We start from the raw sequence: 8,843 nt of genomic DNA, 5'->3' as shown, positions 1-8,843 counted from the left end.
GGTCCGCAGCGCCGCACCGCGCCGGCACCGGCCGGTACCCGCGGCGTCGGCCGTACCCGACCACGAGCTCCTGCCTGCGGCTCCGGGGCGGCCCCGCCGGACCCGGCTGCATGGAAAGCGACGGCCCCGAAGTTTTCTCCAAGTGCCGTGGCACGGGGGAAGAAGCGGGGCGGAAAGGCTGAGAGGGAGCGCGTGGGGTTCCTGCCTCTGTCTTACGCGTAGTCAGAACCCAGCTCCGAGCGGAGCAGGCTGCGGTACGGTGCAGGAGGTACCACCTGAAATGAGTGAGGGATTAAGACCGGCATGGAAGGCCCGCTACTCCGTCTCCCATGCTTGTTATCTTAACAGCTGCAGCAACCCAAGTCTCCTTTCCCCCTGCAACTTTCCCAAAAGCAAAAGACCCCACTTGACTTCTGCCCCAACTGCATCCGGAGCACGTATCCTCCTTCATTTCTTAACGATGTGTGACTGCTCCCGCTGACCGGGCTGTGCCGCGAGGTTTTGTCCCTTCCAGGTCCCTGCGCGTGCAGCTGTGCCCCTGCGCATTGCTCTGTGCCCACACCCCCCCGGTGCAGGCGGAGAGAGCTGTGCGCACAGCCCTGCACATTAGAGAGAAACCCCTATTTCATCAAAAAGCAAGGGAAAAGGGAAGCTTTTTATTTTTAAAACCTACAACAGAGGGAACGTTTAAAGCCACACTCTGCAAAAATGAAGCGGGTCTGGTTGGCAAAATAAATTGCAAGTTTACACCTGATAAGCTTGTAACGACTGAGCTGCAGCCATTGACACAGTACATAATGCAGCAGGGTATGCCTCAGAAATAGGTTGCACCTGGAAACTTGAAGTTATTTTATTCTTTAGACTCAATCCTTGAGTTCTCTGCATACAGGAAAGGCCTCTGCTTATAACCCTTCTATGAAGTTAAGGATCTCCTGCTCCCATGGTGGTACCCCCCCCCCCCCCCCAAAAAGGGGGACCCCCCCCCCCCCCACTGAAAGTGCAGCAGCCTCCACCCACTAAAGCAGAAGCGTTCATTTTTAGCTCTGGAGCGCGCTAATCCAGACATCAGAAGCTGTAACGGGGTCTGCGCCACCCCTGCTGTCACCCGGCGCTCACATCCCTGCCTCGAGTGCTGTCAGGAGCACCGCTCCACTGCTGCTGAGGAAACCCTGGCTCCACGCAGCGCTGTAAGCCAACCCACATGCTGCAGAATGAAGCCTTATTTTTCAGAACGTATTTATTCTGGGCAGGTGGAGTCAAGCAGCCGTGCAGAACCCAACTGCAAGCAGCCAGGTTGGGTGCAGCTGCAGTATTTGGCTCTCCCGGAGCAAGTTTCAGACCTGGTCACCAAGTTATCACCGTAAGACGCTCAGCATCAGTAAATACTGAATAAGCTTATATATATATAATTGATTAATCATTCAATCATTAATTGATTGAATTGATTTAATTGATGAATATTTAATATTAATTACTGATGGTGATATATATATATATATGTATGTGACAGATTTCTATGCTCTATAGCCTCCTTTCAGTTCACACAAAATTTGGGTTTTTTTTCAAAACTATCTACATTTCTTTTTTTTTTTTTTTTTTTTTTTTTAAACCAACCCTATAACCTTATTTCTAGGCCAACTTCACTTAAAACATTGCATCTTGCTTGTTTTGATGGAGCCAAACCCCACACCTTTCCCAGTGCAGGTACACTCTAATGGTGTGCAGGGGGACAGTGTAACTACAGCACGTCCTATTTCCCACGCAGATTCATACTACAAAGCCCCCTCATCCTTCAGCTATTAATAAGTCAGCTGCACTTACCTCACAGTGCAGCGAGCTGAGTAACTGTAAAATTCCCCCATTCAAGCTACAAGGGAAAAATATTTTTTCCATTTAATGCTTAAATATTTTATGCTCCACTTTAATATTTTATTCTTGGCAATTATATTTAGGCTTTCTGTATGCAACATTTAGACAGCCCCAGTCTAAACACTGGGTGACTGCCCACCCCTCCCCCCCCATGAGACGGCCCCCACGCAGGTCTCAGCTCTGCCCACCCACGTGCCGGGATGGGCCAGCCAAGTGCCACGCTGCAGCACTTTGATCTGAACGTGACTCTTGATGCTTCGGGACCTTCCCATGCTCAGAGGGTGCAGTGGGAGTGAGGCGGAGGAATTATCTTCCTGAGGTGAAGTTTCAGCAAGACGTGATCTGTTAAGACTAGTTAATTTGGGATGAAAGGTGGAGGTTTGTGCTGTTATACATCTAGAAGGTGTAAGTTCTGGGCATTAATTTAAAACTCCCATATCTAACCCAATCTACTCAAGAGGAACGTAAATGCCAAATTCCTCAAATGCTGCTCCAAAGAGAGGTTCTTGAAACCGAAGTGAATGATACAGATTGCCAGCTGTGAACAAAAACTATGTAAAAACGGAGAGGCTGCCCAAACTGGAAGATCTACCAATTTGTTTAAGACTATTTTCGCATCGCCAGATGGGTGAGAAAAGACTGCCTAGCAGCCTTTAAAGTTACAGCAGCTTATATTTTGCACCCTCCCTTTCAGCACCGTGCTCAGCTTCCTACAGCCCGCGCAGTGCCACGCAGCAGCAGCCAGTGCCCCGCACAACGCACCCATTTCCAACAGCACTATAACAACCATTCCATTAACTGATGGGGCAGCGGCCGGCCTTTGCAGCGCTCATTTGCTCTTCGGATGTTCCTTCTGGGCAGTGCGTGCAGAAGCAGCGCCGCAGAAGGTGCTGACGTGGGCCAAAAATTAAAGCAGGTGTTGTTCAAGTCATAAACAAAAATAGAGGGCCAACTGGACAGCCCATCTGGAGCAAGTTGTGCCCTGCCCCCACGTCTCTCCACTATATTTACTGCCAGTTACACAGGTGACATTTTCAATAAAGTTAATTTCAATAAATATTTATAAATTCCTGTTTGTGCAGCTGAAGGAATCCTAGAATTTTATGAGTGTCCTGAGGACATTACGGCGCAGTTAAGTCTTCACTTGACTTTTATTAAAATTAGGAACCCTTTCTTGGCTGTTCTGTAACTGTTTTATGTCACAAAGGAAATTAAGAGATTCTAGTCTTATAACCGCATACCTTACAGAACATCACCGCACAGTTTCACATCAAAAACCTCCAAACCCTTTGGCATGTCGCATCCAAGAGCCGCCTTAGCCGCACTGCACCAATGCACTGCTCTCTCCCAAACCCACATTAAGACATCCCCGGCCCCTCTGCAACCAAATCTGTGAACCAGAGTTAACGGTTAGTTAGAATCATCACACCCTCTGCCCCCAGGGGTGCACTGCCCAGGCACCCCTCTATCTGTGGTCAGTGCTCCTCTCCCTCTGGTTGGCAGCCCCATACCAAGGGGCCATCCCCAGGCCACCTGGTTGCTCGCAGCTAACCCCTTACAGACGAGGGCTTGAAGAGTACAACTGATGGTCTGTATTAAGGCAAGCAGCTAATGGAAGTTTTCCAGGCCACACAACAGCAAAAACCTAGTAAGTAGTTCCAGCAGTGTTGCAACATACTGTGTTTCTTGCCTGTGAGCTTTACGTGAAGACTTAATAACCGGAACATTCATACAATCCCTCCCAAGTGATTACTCTGGGCTCTAACATCAACAAGAGGTCATTCATATTCCAGCCTTTCCATCACGTGGGGCCACGTGAACTCTCTTCCCTCTTTTCTGTCTTTGGCAGATGTGGCAGGAACTAAATGGCCTCGGAGCTGTTTGCGCCTCTCAGGCCTGATGGGCTCAGACTTACAGGAGAAGAGGGGAAATGGAGAGAGGCAGAGCTAAGCCCACAACTCACTGCTGCCCAGAGATGGCCCTGCTTCTGCGTTTCCCCCTCCTGGGTGCTACACGGCACATCCACTGCCCACCCCTGTGCTCACACTTTCCACGAGAAGACTCAGCCTTCTGAAGCAACACATGCACCCATTTGGCTTGCTTTGCCAGGCTGCCCTTCTCCGGGTGCAGCAGGCTCCTACGGGTCTCCAAGTGGCCGAGCAAGTGGGACACAGAGTGCAGCATTCACTCAGCCCATCCTTTCAACACAAATAATCCAGATGATCATTGTCTGAAGTTGAGTATTAACAACTGACCCATTATCAAGAATGAAGAGCATCCTGCCCACCTCTCATTCCAGCACTGAGTCACTTTAACCCACCACGTCAGCAGGAAGTCAATTGCATGGAAAACATAAGAAAAAGCTTTTCCTCTTAAAGAATTGGTTACTTACGGGGCATAAAAAGCACCAGAAAAGACAGACAAGTGTCAGAGCAGGTAGCACGGAGAGGCAGGAACAGGACCTGCAGCACACAGCAGCAAAAGGCTGTGACAGGGGCCCAGCCACAACACACGCCCTCACTACAGCACTACGTAGGCCCCGCTTCCTTCGCTTGAAGTTCCTGCAAACAGTTTCAGGGGTTGAAGAGCTGCTCATCATCTCAATACCTAAGCAGTTCCTCTGAGCAGGAGGTTCTTTGTTCAAGAGAAGATTATAGGAGCAACTCCAGTGAACAGCCCACGCCTTGTTAGTGGGTTTCTAAGAAACAAGGTCACTGCTAACAGCAGGAGCACAGCAGCAGCATTACAGAGTTGGCCACCAGACGAGCTGGCAAAGGGAAGAAACTGGTCTTTGCAGAACACGCGTGCACATCGCAGTTCACCAGGTTAAAAATAAAACCATTCCTGGATATTGGCAAACTGACAACTTTATTGTCATCGCGTCATTTGGGAAACTTTCTGCGTAGAATACAAACAAAATAAGACAAAAAAGTTCATGTGAAACTACCATTTCCTCTTTAAGTAACCACTAACAGAAAAACTTTCCAGCTTATGACAGTCACACAATAAGACATCCCTGCACAAGGTAAGACATCAGAAGAGTGACAAAAGGAACCTGCTTACCAGTGAAAACTGACTGTGCCAACAGAAGCAAGTGGAGGGAAAAATATATGCAATTGTTTAAGATTTCTGCATCCTACACAAGGAAAATACACGTGGACAAAATTAATATGAGTTACGATTCTCACAAGAGTGGCTTAAATACTAGATAGCAGCAGTTACAGCAGCGTGAACGGATGGCACACTGAACGCCTTGCAGTATCTCACGCAGTAACGACAAGATGATATAATGACAAGATGATATTTCCAAGTATTACTCTGTTTAAATAAAACACAGTTTTAGGAACTTAACAGCCTTACTAAACTATTTCCTGGGTTTGAGTGCAGGTATCAGATTTGTAACTCAATAAATCTCACATTACTAGTTGATTTTAGAAAAAGTGAACTATGAAGTACTCGTCTAGACTACTCCACTGTCACTGTCTTCAGCTGTAGAGAACTCACTTCTCTTGTTGGACCTCTATAACTAACCCCAAAATCTACAAGTCTTTGAAGAAGAAAATATATGGAAAGCAGACCATGTTAGGTTAGGAAGGCAGTGATTCAAATATTCTTCAAAAGCTTTTACCTTAATGCACCCGAGTATCCAACTTCTTGTGTAAGTATGCAGCACAGACACAAAATGGTTGAGCAACACCTCACCCCGCATCCCTCAAGAGGCAGTACCTGAGTTCAGCAAGCCAGCAATCTGAACCTAGACACACAATTCAGACCTCACTCCATCTGCAGAAGTACAACAAACACTTCAAATTTGTATTTGTTAGAAGCATACATTCCAAAGGACTGTAAATACGCGTGGTCAAAAAAAAAGATCAAAGAATCAAAATGGATTTGCCATTTTTGGTTGATCTTGCTTTTCATATCACAAGATTCTATTTCTTTTTTTCCTTTTATCAATACAGTTCAGAGACATGAGAAGTTTTTAATAATATGCAAAGAACATGCCTCAAGCAGTGGTTGACCCCCCAGGGCCCCTAAAGGTAAAACTACTTTTTGTATTTGAGCACACCATGCTTAGAAATCTCAAGCATTATTCATACCAAACTAGAGTGCCAGTACAATTTTCACAGTTGTAGTTTCTGCCTTGTAAACACACTGAATAAAACCTGTACAAATTGAAAGTGATCCCAGCGCTGGGGTCTGGGGTCAACTACCAGTACATGTCTTTAAGGCAATTCAAGTCCTTCTTCATGGAAACATACTATTTTTAAGAAGTACGTGTGATGGAGAAACATTAGAGGATATGCATGCCAATACATATCCTCACAGGTTAAGGCTGGGGGAGGGGAGAGCATTTTGAGGGTTTGGTTTGTTCCAAAAACTAGAAAATAACAAAATTGATTGAGATAGAGTTTGGGCTTAACTTCTTCAAAACACTACCTTTTTTTTTTTTAAAGAAGGACAATCCAGGACAGCAGCAACACAGCCATAAGGATTGCCTGCACAAAATTAAACTAGGACTGCTGGAGACATGATATCAAAGTAACAACACAAAGACAACAACCCAGTACTTGTGCTTAGGTAGAGCTGCTAAATTACGACAGAAGGTGATGTATAAATGCAGAAAGTAGTACGTTCCGTGTCACTGGGACTGATGCACTAATAAAGTCTTTAGGTAGTTGCCATTCTAAAGATATGCTCTGGAAAACATCATTTGTTAGCCTTGCTGATAAATGCTTTATTCTCACACTTCAAAGCCTCCAGGGGGGAGGCAGAACGTTTGCACAGCATCCAGTGCCTACGTATGAACCTCAACTTTCAGAAATCAGCTCTTCCTCAAGAAGTGTATTACAAAGGGTATATGCAGCTGCTGTGCAGAGGAGTCAAAGGAAGTCACAGGGTTTCAAAATAAGCTAATTGTGAACGCTTCTGTATACCGATACGGAAAGCATGTGAATTGCCAGAAGGAGACCATACACAGACAAGCAGCTTTTCTCCACTGAGGTGCGGCCCACTCACTCCAATGTGCGGGTGCAATTCTCATGAAGGCTCACACAAGACAGGACTGGTTCATAATAATAATAATAATAAAGGATGAACTTGCAGCTCTGTGCCTAGAAGATGTTTGTACAAATACCATAATTCTCCATAATACTCAATGTCGTATCGAGCACCAGGTAGGCTTCATCTAAATCTGTCAGCACAACAGCCACTAGCCCCTACCTGGAACTAACATACGCTCAGTTGATAAGGTGAGCCCACCCCTCCCAGAGCCCCAGTCCCATGCTGATGAGCCCGATGAGCTGGTATTTCAGGCTGCAGGGCATTACTCAGCCATGCCAGAACTCAGCAGCAGCAAGCTGGACTAGTTTCTGTGCTTCGGATAAACCTCATCACCCAAGCATGAACATTTCCTCTTGGTACCAGGAGTGGGAGAAGACAAGAAATCCCTTATCCACACATGGCTCCTCTCGCTCCCAAAGCAAAGGGTTGGACGCTCACTGACTATGGAGTATTAGAGGATAATGGGCTGTCCCCGTGTAGAATCACAAACAACCTTTGAAAACACTGCATCACATCCCCCTCAGGTCAGAGCTATTTCGCAAGGCTTCATGTCAACCCTACTTTGTGAATCCCAGGATCAAGATTAAAAGATGCCTACTCTATATAAAGCAGAGGCTTTGTCACCACTTCACCCCAAAACAGCGCAGAATTATCAGCCAGTCAAACACAAGTCCCACAGTAACAGCACACAGTGACCACCCTAGGCACAGCATGATGTGCTGTTTCCTCCTTTTCTCTGCAGAGAAGTCAAGGTATTAACAAGGCTACTTATAAGACCAGGGAAGAAAATGAAGAGTAGATAGGACCAAAAGATGTTCAACAAGAAGGGGAGGGGGGAACTAAAATAAAATAATAAAAAAAAAACACACCATGTATTCAGATTCTTAATCGCTCTTAATATTCTGAGTAAGAAAACAGCTTTTCTAAAGTCAGGGATATGAAGAAAAGAGTAAGAGGTAATAAATGGTTGCACAGATAGTATTTAGACAACAAAGATACTGATAAAAAAGTATAATAAAGCTGCTAACGGGTGTGTGCTCCTGTAGTTCTGCAGCTCCTTGGTTTGAAGCTCTTATGATCACTGATGAAAATTCTGCAGAAGCTGAAATCAAAAATAATTTTTGAAACCTATACAGTAAGTGATTTTCTACCCTCAGCACGTTGCCATTTATCATTTCTCCACTTACAAGCAGCTCCATCATGAAAACAATAATTCTGTTTTCCAGAAGATGTTTTAGATCCTGCTTCTGGAAGTGTTGCTTCCAAGGCTGTGTATATACACAACGAAAGATTTTCCCCATCACATTTACAAAATTCTAATGAACATAAAATGTCTAAATACACAAACGTAACAGCAGGCATCATCCAACACTCTGTGCCCGTATTATGTACAGCTGATTACTTTTAGAAATAGTTCACAGGAGGCCACATCCCTTTAGCATTACGTTTTTATTACAATCTGCCCATACCGCCAAGTATAAACATGGAGCCCTCCCATTTCCTCGTGTCCATCCCATTCCCACATCCCTCCCCCCTCAAAGGCTGTAAGAGAGAGACCAAGGTGAAGCGGTTTAAAGTCTAGATGGCCTAATGCTAAACAGGTTTGGAGAAGGGAAAGCCTATCATTAGAACAGTTAGACAGCCTCTCAATTCCAAAAATAATAAACTACGTAACTAAAGATTCTGTTGCTTGGATTTTTTTTCTTCTTTTGAAGAATTTCTGCAAGAGAAGAATAAATTCCATGGAAACAGTATAAAAAAGTTGTACTTTCAGAGTAAAAATCATTTTTGATTTTTAATTGCAAGCTGATATTACTGTACCTATACTCAAGGAACAAGCCAGAGCCTCAGGCTTGCTATCCTTCTACTGATCCCCATGAATGCCATAAATACAACTTGCTGATATATCA

Source organism: Numida meleagris, chromosome 4, assembly GCF_002078875.1.
Source record: "Numida meleagris isolate 19003 breed g44 Domestic line chromosome 4, NumMel1.0, whole genome shotgun sequence".
Taxonomy (NCBI): Eukaryota; Metazoa; Chordata; class Aves; order Galliformes; family Numididae; genus Numida; species Numida meleagris.
Note: the sequence above shows the minus strand (reverse complement) of the source record.